Below are 15081 nucleotides of genomic sequence, written 5' to 3'. Positions count from 1 at the left end.
GCCGAGACGCGACTCGAATTAGATTTCTTTTCGTTTCTTCTGTTCCACGGATCTAGGGATTTCCTAGCAGCAGGGAAAAGTTGGCAATCGGTCCGCGCGCGCTCCGACGATTGATAACCCGTATCTGTTCCCGGGGGAGGGTGGAGGGGGGAATGCGAGTGTATACGTTGCTCGAATCGGAATGAAACGGTGGTGGCGAACCGAACGGCGTGCGGAACTCGTAATTCGTGACGGGAAAGCGAGAAGGGTACGAGTCACGATCGGCGAGAAACGATTTATAGGCGAGCGCGCGACGAATCGTTAACGAACGATTAAATAATAAGCCGTACCAGCTTCTGTGCGCCGCGCAATAAATCCGGCTTAACGGATTGGACGGGTGGTGGCGTATTATTTACGCGGCACACTGTGACAACGTTAAAAAGCCGCGGGTAGTAATGGTTGAGCCGGGTCGAGGAAGCGTCCGCCACGGATTAAAACCCGTGACACTGCTACTTTTACCGATTACTCTACCTTTCTCGCAACCAATTAAATCCCTTCAATACCGCCTCTGTTCACCTTCCATCTCCATTCATCCTCTTCGTTCGATGGACGCGTCACCAAATACACGTATCCTTTTCTTTCTTTCTTTCTTTCTCTCGGATCGACGAGTTCCTTATTTAAATTTTCCTTTCCAAATTTTACAATAATAATAAAAATTTCACTCGCAATGTTTCGACCAGTGAAAAAATTGGGCTACGTACAATTGGAGGTACAGGCGTGACAGGAAGGAGCCGATAAAGTGGCGGAACAAGCGTGGATGGCCGATCTCGGATGGAATGGAGATCGGTAGCCCCGCAATTACACGCGCAAATTGTAGCCGTCGTCTGGTCCCTGGCGGTGGAGGAGCGGGGGGCCCGTCCCTCTCCATAAAATGACAATGTACCTCGGTGCTAGAAGCGTGCTGGTACACGTTAAAACGTTTAGATCCGCGTCCCGAGATAACCTAACCTTCGTCATAGCTTACCGAGCACGACGCCGCCGGTCGCTACCCTTCTTATCCTTCGCTTTTCCTCCCGTGTATCCGGCTCCCACAACTTCGATCCAGACTCCCCCTCCTCTCCTCTCTTCCTATGGGATGGAAACGAAGTAACGGTAGGGTATTCTTTTCTTTTTTTTTTTCCTTATCATTCGAAAGATGGAATTTGTAAAAGGAGATGTTTTACTTTTTATTTGAATAATTATTTTTACTTTTATTTTGCGACTTTCGTGTTTTGTTTGAGATTGTATAAATAAAAATGCGATATAATTACTCGATAAATTATAATAATTATTCTTTCTTTTCAATTTTGACTTTCGATTAAGAAAGTTTTAGAGCCAGAAATCGTAACGATATTTTCCTAAATTTATTCAACCGAGCATTATCGCTTTCACTGCACGATCCACATTTCTCCATGCCATTACATCTTCTAACCTCGAAAACAAGAATTTTTCTCCTATCTATCTAATCTTCTCGAAAAGAAAAATCAATCGAAGATTCGAAGATCGTATTAATACAAATTATACGAGAAACGAGGAGAAGAATATATTTTTCGTATTCCGGAAAACAATCGCGACTGCAATTAGCATGGAAGCGATTGAATCCGGTCGAACACGCCTAGTCGAACGTTTCACTTTCGAATCGACAGAAGACGACAAGCTTCTCAGAACGAAGCTGACACGAAGCTAAACTTCAATTTTGCATTCTAGTCGCATCGCGTGCTCTCTCTCTCTCTTTATCCATTGCGAGAAGAAAGAAGAAGGCAACGGAGGACGAGGCGTTTACGAGCAGGAAGTGGCGCGATCGAACGAGGAGGTCGTTCGGGTCATATTCGCGCGTGCTAGTTTTTTCGAAGCTGAAAATCCTGAAAAAGGGGAGGAGGAAAGGGGGAGAAAGGTCGCGAGAAAAGGAGCGTTCCAACCGAGCCTCGTTTGAATAATTCGCCAGTTTGCAGGGAGGACGCGAGCACGGTCTGGTTTCTTCGAGTTGGAAAGTGTCGCCGGGGCTTTTCCTCGAGTAATAATAATGGCTTGTAAACAACGGGCGTGGAATAATCGACGAGGTTTCGATTTCGATCGGTAATGTCGCGACGCTTCGGTAATTTTCTAGGGAATTTTCGGGGAAATAGTGAAAAAAGGATAGAAGAAGGATTTTTAGACAGATGATGGAAAAAGATGGGAAATAGTTAGAACGATTTTAAGCTAGATTTACAATCTCTTTTTTTTTTCTTTTAATTTGATTCAAACGGGGATCAATTTATCTGTTACTCAAACAGGCAATAACGATATTAATTTTCGTTTATTATTTCCCAGGTCTGGAGGATCGCATCCGTTTTGCTTGTCCAGAATAATAAGACGGATTTGAAAAGATGAAGGACTGGTTCGCGTCGCGAATAGGCTACTTGGCTCCCTTCTATGATGAAGTGTTTATTAGCTTTATTGTCGCTCGACGTCGTTTGACGTTTCAAGGGGAAACGAATCCCCCCCCGTCAACCGGGACATTGGACGTTGTAAAGCCGCCTTAAAGTGCCACCTCCTCGCAATTACACGCAATAAATCGTTTCGGAGCGGAGCTATTACACCGTGATCCTTTATGGCGTCTAGATAATGATCGCTTGCTATTCGCTCGGTCGGTATGGTCACGCACTTTTCCATCGTTTTTATTTTTTTTTCTTTTCTCTTCCTCTTTTTTCTTTTTTTTTTTGCACAGTTTATATCCATCGCGGAAATATTTCAGATCGTGTTCGGAACGGAACACGAACTCGAGGCAAGTTCGATCAATTAAAAAACGAGTCCGACCGACTGGTTACGGAGAAGTCGTCGTTGTTCGTCCAACCTTTCTAGGGAATAATTTTCTAGTCTTCGCAGGGTAAACACAAGTGGACTCTCGAATCGGCGTCACGATGAATTCGTTCCTGAACGTTCCTGTAATTTTAACGCCCCTCCATATTTCATCGTCGCATCTCGCTGTTGTCCAACCTCGACGATATTTCTTTTCCTTCTCTCTCTCTCTTTTTCTCTCTCTGTCCGTTCCTCGACGTTAGCGATTTTTCTCGGTGAAACTTGCCGCTCCTGTTGCGCGTCTCCACGGGGATCGAAGGGTAAGGTTGGTATTCTGGTAAAGTCGAGGCTGTTACAGCCTTTTAATGAGAAGAATCGTTTATGGAGTGTGGAAGATGGAGGGCACGCATGCGATACCTATTCGTTACGCGGGGCAACTTTTTCTCCCCTCTCTCGATTCTCTCGTAAGATTCGTAAAAACGTGAAACGATGAAAAAAACTTTATCGAAAATGGAAATGAATTTTTTATGCAATTAAAGCTTTATCTAATTATGTCCATATTCTAAATAAAATTCCTTCGATCCACATTTGTTTGTAATCCTCGATCGATTTTTTTTCTCTTTTCACTCTCTCCAGATCGAAAAATAAATTTTTCCCTAAAGCTCTGCCGGTAACAAATTATCGATTTTTGAAACGAAATTTCTTCTATTCGCGCATATTATTATAACACCGATAATACGATCGAAAACAGGTTTGTTTTCCTCGATCGATTTTTTTTCTCTTTTCACTCTCTTCAGATCGAAAAATAAATTTTTCCCTAAAGCTCTGCCGGTAACGAATTATCGATTTTCGAAACGAAATTCCTTCCATTTGCACGTATTATTACAACATAATACGATAATACGATCGAAAACACGTTTGTTTTCCTCGATCGATTTTTTTTCTCTTTTCACTCTCTCCAGATCGAAAAATAAATTTTTCCCTAAAGCTCTGCCGGTAACGAATTATCGATTTTCGAAATGAAATTCCTTCGATTCGCACGTATTATTACAACATAATACGATAATACGATCGAAAACACGTTTGTTTTCCTCGATCGATTTTTTTTCTCTTTTCGCTCTCTCCAAATCGAAAAATAAATTTTTCCCTAAAGCTCTGCCGGTAACGAATTATCGATTTTCGAAACGAAATTCCTTCCATTCGCACGTATTATTACAACATAATACGATAATACGATCGAAAACACGTGTTTTCCTCGATCGATTTTTTCTCTTTCTTTAGAGAAACGTAGTCAAGTTTCAACAGCGAATTAATTCGTCTACATTTCCGATACGTTTACAACGATGTTCGACGAAGGGAACGACGAAAGGAGAGAGAGAGAGATGCGCGGTATTCTTTCCTGGAAGGGAATCGACAATCGTTGGGGGGGAGGGGAAGCGCGTTTTGAATAATTTCCTAGTTTGCAGGGTGAGCACGATCGTTGCGGTGGTCTATTGTCTTGCCAACCACTCGGAAAGTGTCACTCCTTTTCCGCCGGCGTTGACGCGTCGCCTACGACCCTCCTCCCCTCCCATCTTTTCGTCTCGCGGGTGATTCAACTTTACCCTATGCGTCACCTCGCGATCAATTACCTTTGTTTGTCGATCCCATCTGTCCCCACGATCCGAGGGAAAGATGCCGCTCGTTCGAACAATGTTTGCCAATGTGTAACCCGGCCAAGGGAGGGGGGACACTTGGTTGCCGCGCGCCCATACATTTGCACATAATCGCGGGCCTAAATTTCTATCGCCGACGTTCTAGGAACGGGCGTGATAGACGAGATATGTACGATAATGTTGCCCGTTAAATTGTGTTTAAATTTGGATTGGTAAGAAAAAAGAAAAGTGTTTTAAAATCGCTCTTCTAAAAATCTAAAAATCCAATTTTCCAATGAAATGGTTTATTTTAAATTTAATTGTTTTAATTAATAAATTATTATTTTAAATTCTTTTTAAAATAATTTTTAATTTTTCTTAAAAAATTTAACGCGTATAAGTGTATTATGTTATCAAGGATTGTAGAGGATAAATGTAATAGCGTTTGTATATCGATTGTCAGGTCGATGGAAAAGAAAATGGCAACAGGTAAGGGGGATATAGATGGGTATTCGTGAGGGATTTGTTTTAATGGAGGGGAGAGGATCGAAAATAAATCACGCGTACGTTGACGGATTTTCCGGTTTCGATAGGCGACGCGAGGATCGAGGAAGGGAACAGGAAGCGTGGCACGTGAGCTGCGCGCCCGATCGAAAGCGGAAGGGAGAGGTGGATCCCTACGTTTTTTCGACGTTTTTTGCGCGCGCGCGCGCTGATCCTCGCCTCGCCACTTTTCGTTCTGCTTCTTGCAGTTTCCCCGTCAAGTTTGAACTTTTCTTCTCGAGATATATAATATATATATATATAGGGATTTTATATTTTATATATTTGGACAAGGAATCGACTGATCTTGGTATCGAGATATCGAGGTAATTTCACGTTTGTGGAATTTTTAGGTGAACGAGAAAATGATATATTTATATGAATTTGAATTTTGATTTAAGATAACGATATTTCAATTTGAAATCCGAAATGAAACGTTTCTTTATTTTTGGAAAGAAAAATGAATTTGAATTTCGTCGATTTAAGATGACGAGGTTTTAATTTGAAATCCGTGGAATGAAACGTGTTTCCTTATTTTTGAAATAAAATTTTATTTAGATGATATATATAGTGAATTTCGTCGATTTAAGATGACGAGATTTCAATTTGAAATCCGTGGAATGTTTCTTTATTTTTGGAAAGAAAACTTGAATGAATTTGAATTTCAATTTGAAATTCGTGGAATGAAACGTGTTTCTTTATTTTTCGAAAGAAAATTTATTTGATATGTATAGTGAATTTGAATTTCATCGATTTAAGATGACGAGGTTTTGATTTGAAATCCGTGGAATAAAACGTGTTTCTTTATTTTTGAAAGAAAACTTATTTAGATGATACGTGAATTTATATGATTATATATTTTAAATTTAATATTATATAATTTATAGTGAATTAGAATTTCGATTTAAGATGACGAAATTTCAATTTAAAATCCGTGGAATGAAACGTGTTTCTTTATTTTTGGAAAGAAAATTTATTTGATATGTATAGTGAATTTGAATTTTGATTTATAATAACAATGTTTTAATTTGAAATTCGGGGAATGAAACATGTTTCTTTATTTTTGGAAAGAAAAATGAATTTGAATTTTGTCGATTTAAGATGACGAGTTTTAATTTGAAATCCATGAAATAAAACGTATTTCCTTATTTTTGAAATAAAATTTTATTTGGATGATATGTATAGTGAATTTTGTCGATTTAAGATGACGTTTTAATTTGAAATCCGGGGAATGAAACGTTTAAGAAGACGTTTAATTTTTTTTAAGATGACGAGGTTTCAATTTGAAATTCGTGGAATGTTTCTTTATATTTGTATATAAAATTTTATTTGGATGATACGTATAGTGAATTTGAATTTCGATTTAAGATAACGAGGTTTCAATTTGAAATCCGTAGAATGAAATGTTTCTTTATTTTTGGAAAGAAAAATGAATTTGAATTTCGTCGATTTAAAATGACGAGGTTTCAATTTGAAATCCGTGGAATAAAACGTTTCTTTATTTTTGGAAAGAAAAATGAATTTGAATTTCGATTTAAGATGATGAGGTTTCAATTTGAAATCCTGAGAAATAATCGAAACGTGTTTCTTTACTCCTGAAAGGAGAAAAAAATCGGAAAACAAAGATATTGAATTTACGCGTGAATTTGAAGTGAAACGAACGCTTCTTTATTTCTGTTGCAGGATCGAGGCACACAGGGGGAGGAGAGGCAACAAGTGAGTAAACTTGGTGAAACCGTATCTCGCGGAAAACGTTAGAAGGGGGGCATCTTCGAGAAACAATAGGTTTCGAAACGTTTCATTAATCGATCCCCCTCCGGCTTATTGCCGCCGCGTGCAGCTATATGACCCCGCTGCTTTTAAACAAACACAGTGTGACAGACGTAGCAATTACGGCACGGGTTGTGCGCGATAGCTCGATTGTCTGGAACAATGGGGAGAGAGAGAGGGAACGATCACGTGGCGAAAGCCAGCCGGATAGATCGATGATCCACGATCGATTCATAATATCGATTATTGTTCCTCCATGTTATATCTCGATGTGATATGGTCGTTTCAAAAATCACGGGAAACGAAAGAGGATGTTGTATCGTCTTCTGTTCTAATCCTTCTGTATCTATCTCGACACTCGACTATTCGATCGCATCGAGCGTTGTAATCGAGAGAGGGAGAAATAGTTATAATAATAAAGGATTGGAAGAAGGATTCAATTAGAAAGTTTAACTTGGCAAATTTAGTCGGGCGAGAAGGGGGAGAAAAAAAAAAAAGAAAAATTGGACGTGAGTCATCGACGGCCCACTGACTCCGCTAAACGCCGGTAATTACGGCGTAATCATCTCCCCACGTGCGCTTTTTTCCTTTTTTTTTTTTGCGCGCGCGCTATCGCGTGGAAACTCAAATTTAGTAGCGATGGGTTTGAGCGGCTCGCGAGCAATTTTGTTTGAAAATTAATTCCTCGACTAACAGAGTTATTCTTGCTCCCTTTCTAGTAGAAGTTCTCTCAAAAAACGGAAACTAAAATTTAGTAGCGACGGGTTTGAGCGGCTCGCGAACAATTTTGTTTGAAAATTAATTCCTACTAACAGAGCTATTCTTGCTCGCTTTCTAGTTAATGATACGAAGAAGGAAGAAGTGGTTGATGTAAAAGGAGATTGCTACTTACTCGAAAAATTTTCGCGTGGAAACTAAAATTTAGTAGCGACGGATTTGAGCGGCTCGCGAGCAATTTTGTTCGAGCTCTATTATCGGCCATCCTTGCTCCCTTTCTAGTAGACGTAATGATATGAAGAAGGAAGAAACGGATGATGTAAAAGAACAAAAGAAAGGAGGTTGCTACTTACTCGAAACCTGAAATTTTCGCGTAGAAACTAAAATTTAATAGCGACGGGTTTGAGCGACTCGCGAGCAATTTTGTTCGAGCTCTATTATTGCTCCCTTTCTAGTTAATGATACGAAGAAGGAAGAAGCGGTTGATGTAAAAGGAGATTGCTACTTACTCGATACCTGAAATTTTCGCGTGGAAACTCAAATTTAGTAGCGACAGGTTTGAGCGGCTCGCGAGCAATTTTGTTTGAAAATTAATTCCTCGAGCTCTGTTATCGGCCATCCTTGCTCCCTTTCTAGTAGACGTAATGATACGAAGAAGGAAGAAGCAGTTGATGTAAAAGGAGATTGCTACTTACTCGAAACCTGAAATTTTCGCGTGGAAACTCAAATTTAGTAGCGATGGGTTTGAGCGGCTCGCGAGCAGTTTTGTTCGAGCTCTATTATCAGCCATTCTTGCTCCCTTTCTAATAGACGTAATAATAAGAAGGATGATGTAAAAGAAAAAAAGAAAGGAGGTTATTACTTATCCTAAAATTTTCAAAACTATCGCTGCTCGCACGGAGAGAAACAGATGTTTGCCTCTCGTCACCAACAGTAATATCTTTTTTGCAAACGTATCTCTCGTGATTCTCTTACGATAAACTTTCGTCCAAAGTTTCGAATAATATCTCGTTTCGAAGAAGATATTTAATTGATCGGCAAATTGTATAACGTGAAATAACGCGAAATCCCCACGGAAATTTTCCTTTCTTCCGCAAGAGAAAAGGAAAAAGAATTATCTCCTTTATCCGCGCGAATCGAAACTCTCGGATCGGAACGAGAGCGAAGCGATAATCTGAAACGTTTCCCGCGATTCTTCCCGCGTGTTAATAAGCCGAGGGAAGGGAAATAAAATGATTCATTGCGCGGAGGGAGGCGCGCACGTATCAACAAGTGGTGAAACGTCGGTGATAAATCAGGAGCCACCACTCGCTCGTGGAAAGATTGGATCCAACGCGGGGAATGAGATGCAATTTCTTGTTGCCCGGCCTGGGAAGCCCGGTCTGGTTTTAAAAGGCGGGTATCAACGAAAATAATTAATACGTTTCCACGAAGGGGGAACGTATCGCGCGTCCATTAACGCGATCCGGGAATGTGTTCCGCGCGGACGTGGCCGGCCAGTCGGGAGCCGAAGGGTGGGGGGAGCCGAAACCGCTCGTTTCTCGCCCAAGATCGATCGACCGTCCCGTTTTTATGCGTTCGTCGCGTGGTAATGAGCGCTACCTCCAGTAATGGCTCGTTGCATTAACGACTTTAGCCCACCGCGCTCCGACGACCCTTTTTTTCGGACGCTTTGCTTTTCACCAATCCAGGATCTAGAAAGAGTATACATTTTCTTGATTAATTTCTTTTATTGTCACTAATTATTGTAAAAATAATTCTGTAATATATCTTTCTTGCCTCGATTCGAGAAACTCATACGATGAGGTATAAAGAAGAAGGAAGAAAGATTCCATTCGAGAAGCTATCAAAGATGTAGAAAGATTAATTAATTTTTTATATCGTCACTAATTATTGTAAAAATAATTTCGTAATATATTTTCTTAACTCGATTCGAGAAATTGACAGGTACGATAAGGTATAAAGAAGAAGGAAAAAAGATTCGAGAATGATATAGAAAGATTGCTGGAATAATCGAACAATTTGCATCGTCGAGGGATAATGAATGTTTAGCCCACTGTTAGGGATGCTCGAACGATCACGTTTCTTTTTAGATTTACGCTGTCGAGCAATCAAAGATTGTATGATTAATTAATTTCTCACGCTGTCACTAATTATTGTAAAAATAATTCTATAAATATTTTCTTACCTCGATATGGTAACTCATAAGGAAAGGATTCCATGGAAAGAGAGGATTTGTGTTTTCAATTCGTGTTTTCAAATTTATCAAATTTTTCTTTACTGTATCATTCGAGAAATTCGCGTTTCTCGCAATAAAAATCAAGATGGTTGAATCGACACGTAAGAATTCTTCTCTTACCAAGACTCGTGGATAAAAACCTCGTGGAAAGAGAGAGAGACAGAGATTGCTCGCTGCACGCTTAGAGGCGCGCTCTAAAAGCCGCAAATTTCTCCGGGTTGGGGGAGGAGGGGATTTGTCCTCGCCTAGCGAGGAAGAAGAAACGAGAGGATTTTTTGCAAAAGGCGGCGGCGTTGGTGAGAGGCGGTGGTCGGTCGCCGCACGCCAATTAGTATTCCCCCAGTTTTCCCTGGCCGGGCCGCCTCGCCGCCGCCTGCCACGCCAACCGCCAACGATTACTTATTCCCTTTGTTGCACCTCGTAATTACGTTTAATTAGTTTCATTACGCGCGTACGCGCGCAATTCAAATGATTCGTTCGAACGAATCCTGTGGAGAGAGAAAAAAAAATTCTCTCTCGAATTAACTCGATTCTCCGACAACTCTCGATAATTATTTCTCTCGTAGATAGCTCGCATTCGAGATTCGATAATTCGGAAATTATTTTAACTGTTGATTCAGAGAGATAGAAATTTTGATAAAAGTCGAAAAATTGGAAAATTTGTTTAAATACCTTAATTTTTTCTAGAAGAGAAGGTAAAATAAAGATACGATCGGCGATGGTTCTAGTCAGCGAGTTACGATCTATCGTAACTTAAACCCATCACTCGATCCTCGTTTCCTTTATCATTCCTTTCTTCTTTTCTTTTCCCTTCCCGTTTTCATTACGCCTCGACCTCCTTAAACGCCACCTTAAACTCCGGAACGAGAAAACGGATGCTTCCCCGATGATTCACGTCGCCAGTTTCGAAACTGATGGATCCGAGAGAAGTGATCTCACCCCGTTCGACCGTGTCACGCGACCGTCGCGCAGAGGTCGTTGATATTCCCCGCAGGACAGAGGCTTCGTTTGTTTCGTCTCGAGTGGGTATAACCTCCGCTGCTTAAACTTGGTGGAAAAACCGCGCGAAAAATAAACATACGTCCTTCTCCGTGAATTCTTTCTCTTTCTCCCTCTCTTCGACTCGAAAAGAAAAAAGAATCGTAAATCTCTCTCTCTCTCTCGAAACGATATATTCTCTCGTATGAAGAATTTGAATCCGTTGGAACAAGTTCTCGCGTTGTTCCGACCGATTAACACCTTCCTTTTTTTGTTTCTTTTTCTTCTTCTTTGAGTTGGAATTTTCGAGTTACGAAATTTTTGGATGGAGAGAAAGAAGAAGAGGAAGGAAGGGAGAGAGAGAGGAAAAAAGGAATACGATCCACACAGCTCGTGCCTGTGCAACGAGATTTTTTTTCTCCCCGAGTTTCTTCTTGCGGGGAGAGAACTGTTATGAAGCGTCGTATTATACAAGCTTGGTATTACTTGTCCAAGCTTTTTCTCCAAGCGGTTTGCCGTCGAACCGCAGGAATTCCTCCGTGAAATTGAAAAGAAGACTACGCGTATAGGAGAAGGAGTGGAAGGGAGAAAAAAGAAGAGGAAGAAAAAAAAGTTGAAAAAGTTGCGCGTAAAAAGTCGATGGAAACGTCTTACCTTTCCATCTACCTGAAATTAACATGTAGAATCACCCGGAATTATCGACCGTCTTTATTCTTTTTATTTTTTTTTTCTTCTGTTTCACTAATACAGATTACTTTTACAGTTCAGGTTTATTACAGTTACTTTTTTTATTCCGGCCAACAAGTTTAGAAGTCAATTATATAATAATCGGACAAGGAGTAAATAATATGGTATAAATAGGATTAAAATTAACACGTATAATCCATTAGTATTCATAGTCTGTCCGATTTTTTTATTCCACTTTTAACTCGAATTACTTTGTTGCAAGAAAAATCAGATAAATTGGAATTTACGGTATCCATTTTCGATCTTGAAATCAACATTAGAATTTTATTATTCCATTTTCTATTCTTGGCTAATTTACCTTCAGAAGTTAAAATTAACTAAAAAATTGAGATATAATGAAAGTATCCATTTTTGATCTTGAAATTAAGGCCAAACAATTAACAAGAATTCCATTTATTCAATTTTCTATCTCCCTTTTTCAACGATAAAATCTACTTTTGATCCAGAGAATTAACACTAAATAAAATCTATTATTAGAATCCCTGTTCCATTATATATATCCTCTATCCCCCTTTCATTACTCGATCTACTTTTACGGATCAACGATAATGAAAATTACATAAATTAGAATCGGCACGGTACAATAGCGTCGTGACCCACTTTCGATCCTGAAATTAACGTTAAATAAAAATCTACCGGAATCCCGTTTATTCGACTTTCTATCCTCCTCCTCCTCCCCCAACCTTGGACTACTTTTACAGGCCAGCGATAACGAAAATTAGATTACAAATTGGGATATACACATATATACATATATATATATACATACATTCACCGTTTAGCCACCGTATTTTCGCATTCCTCGAGGGTCGATCCGGATATAGCGCGGTACTCGCGTGACTCGTCGTATTTTTCGGCAAGAATACTCGCGCTCGGTGGGTAACAAGCGCGGCCAGACGCATTAAACGGAATTATCCGTCTCACGCGAGAGATCCCCGGCCCTAGACGCAACGTTAATTACAAGTTTGGCGGGAGCGTGGGCGTGAACCCATTAGCGGGATTGAGAACGTCGCTGAGAATGGCGGAATAGATGGGCCTGTCGCCGTCATCGTGTCAAACCGTGTCGTGTTTCGGATCGGATCGAACGGAAGAGATTCTCTCTGAGTGTATTCTATATATATAGATATATTCGTGTGGACACATATATGTATTTGGACGATTATAAAGGTGAAAGATAAAGTGAGATGGAACTAGAGTGAAATGTGACGGAGATGGAGATATTCGTTTTTATAAACGTAAAAGGTACGTTGAATATTTTTTAGAGGGCAATTAGAGGTACTTAAAATTTAATATTTGGGAATGATTGTTGTACGAGAAACAAGTTAAATTTCTTACAAGATATTTTAAAATAGATATAAAGAAATACGTTTAGAGTAATAAATGTTGGTTGTTATAATTATTATTACAGGAAGTGTAAAAAATGTATCGAAAAAATTTAAATTACTCACAATAAGCCTCGACTAAAATAACACATAAAATTTTTAAAAACGGATAAAAATTTATAAAATTCAAAAACAAATGTAAAAACAAAAAATTTTTAAAAACGGATAAAAATGTATAAAATTCAAAAACAAACGTAATATAAAACAAATTTATAAAAAATATTATAAAACAAATAAAATTTTTAAAAACAAATAAAAATGTATAAAATTTGAAAACAAACGTAAAAACAAATAAAATTTTTAAAAGCGGATAAAAATTTATAAAATTCAAAAATAAACATAAAAACAAATAAAATTTTTAAAAACAGATAAAAATATATAAAATTCGAAAATAAATAAAATTTTTAAAAACGGATAAAAATGTATAAAATTCAAAAACAAATAAAATTTTTATTTAAAAGCATTATAAAAATTTATAAAATTCGCGTTTGCGTCGACCAACTTTCGCATTTATTTTAGCCTGCTATCCAATCGATCCACACGAAAGATATCCATAACAGAATGTATCGTAGCGTGTAACATTACGAGATCCGTGACAGGGGTGCGTCAAATATGCGGGTCCGGTTGTGCACGCGTTTCGTCGTTGCTTTTGAGCCGCGTTGAGAATCGACTACCGACTTCGTGTCATATTCGTACGCTCGAGGCATGCTCTCGCGATGTTCTCGCTAGTACTTGTAAATGGCAGTTACATATCGTGTACCAGGGGCAACCTGGTTCGTGCTTGTACGGTTTTTTTGGGGACAGGGGAGGAGGAGGAGGAGAGGAATCAATGTTCTTTCTCGTTTTATTATATACCGTGTTCAGTGATTTTTACGTGTCTCGCTCGTTTTTGTTTAACTTATAACAAGTTCGGATAAAAGAATCGTGAAAATCGAGAATTGAATTTTGTTCCAAATTTTTTTCACAACTTTCGTCGTCCAACGAATAATTTTTACGAAGGATTAACTAAAAATGCTCGAATGATTCGATTCGATTTTGAAGAATGATCGAATATATATCTATTTTAATTCGTCTAATCGATTTTTAATTTAACTCCCCGTTTAATCGAGTTCGTACAAGTATGGAAGAATTCTCGAGCCGAGCGATTCCAAGATTCATTCGTTACGTCCATCGCTCATTCGCTGCGTTAAAAAAGAAGGAAAAGAAGAAGAAGAAGGAGGAGGAGGAAGTTTTCCTTCACCCGGCTCGCAACTATTAAATCGATAATGCCTACGTCTTCTCGATTCCATTACAGGATTATTAGACCCTTATTCCCCGGCAATAATATTATTTTTACACAATTTGCTTATCATTGCCAAGCCCTCGACAGCCCTCACGCATTACCTCCTCCCCCCTCCTCTCTCTCTTTCTCTTTATCTCTCTTCCACCTCGCCCCACGATTATTCGCCCGACCATAACCCTTCTTACTCGCTCCATCGTAAGTCGTAACCATCAGCTCGTGCCTCGCTCGTATTCATACCTACTCTCTCTCTCTCTCTGGAAGGCAGTTTTAATACAGCCTTTCCAAGGTCGTGGTACGTCAGCGGCCAGGGGCGCCATCCTGCCACGATCCTGTCAGTGAAAATGAAGGCTCGGTTAACCGGTGGCTAACCAGAGAGGAAGAAAGAGGGATGGATCTTCTCGCGCAAGATAATGTCCTTGGATAAAATTCAGATCGTGTTCCAATCACGTGAACCCTCGTCACAGCGCGCAGGGACGCTAACCGACCGGGCAACCGAGGCGCCAATCGTCTCGTTCCCTCAAAAAAAGAAGAAGAAGAAAAAGAAGAGAGAAAAAAAAGGGAAAAAATCTTTGGAAAACGCGGAAATTATTAATTCGACGAAGGCCCGTTACAGAGAAGAAGGGGCGGCCTCGATTTGCTCTCGTTACGATGTTAAATGCTCGGTAATCGGGCCAATTACTCGACGGTGAAAGCCGGCTTGTCTCTTGGTCGTCGAGGAATGAAAGGTGAAGGAGGAGGAGGTATCTGTCAGTGTTTACGCCGGCGAAATTTCATCGTAGACCCACCGTCCCAAGGGGACCGGGCAAAACGAGAATAACGAGGGTGGCTCTCTCGAGGTCGACGCACTCGTCGCCCACCGAGGGATGAGAGTTGGAATAATAACTCTCGGTTGGGCTTGGGTCGGTCGGGCCTCGAATTCGTCTCGAATTTTTCTTCTCTCTTTTTTTCCTTTCACTGCAAAGTCGACTCGTGCAGAAATTTCTTTTAGTCTCT

At 39.8% G+C, this 15081-nt stretch overlaps 1 protein-coding gene across 7 annotated transcripts in view; it reads left to right on the top strand.

Annotated features, from left to right (window-relative positions):
- The window catches only part of LOC100578865, a 192385-nt gene that overhangs the window by 100776 nt on the left and 76528 nt on the right, over nt 1–15081 (top strand). For 6 of the 7 annotated variants that reach the window (XM_006567757.3, XM_016912303.2, XM_006567760.3 and 3 more), the window contains one exon: nt 6657–6689. The exons of the other annotated variant lie outside the window; for it this stretch is intronic. The gene's annotated coding sequence lies outside the window, so the exon portion shown is untranslated. The remainder of the gene's footprint in view (nt 1–6656; nt 6690–15081) is intronic. 7 annotated transcript variants of the gene reach the window in all.

This window comes from Apis mellifera, linkage group LG5, assembly GCF_003254395.2.
Source record: "Apis mellifera strain DH4 linkage group LG5, Amel_HAv3.1, whole genome shotgun sequence".
NCBI classification, from domain to species: Eukaryota; Metazoa; Arthropoda; class Insecta; order Hymenoptera; family Apidae; genus Apis; species Apis mellifera.
This window is presented reverse-complemented; position numbering and strand designations above follow the sequence as displayed.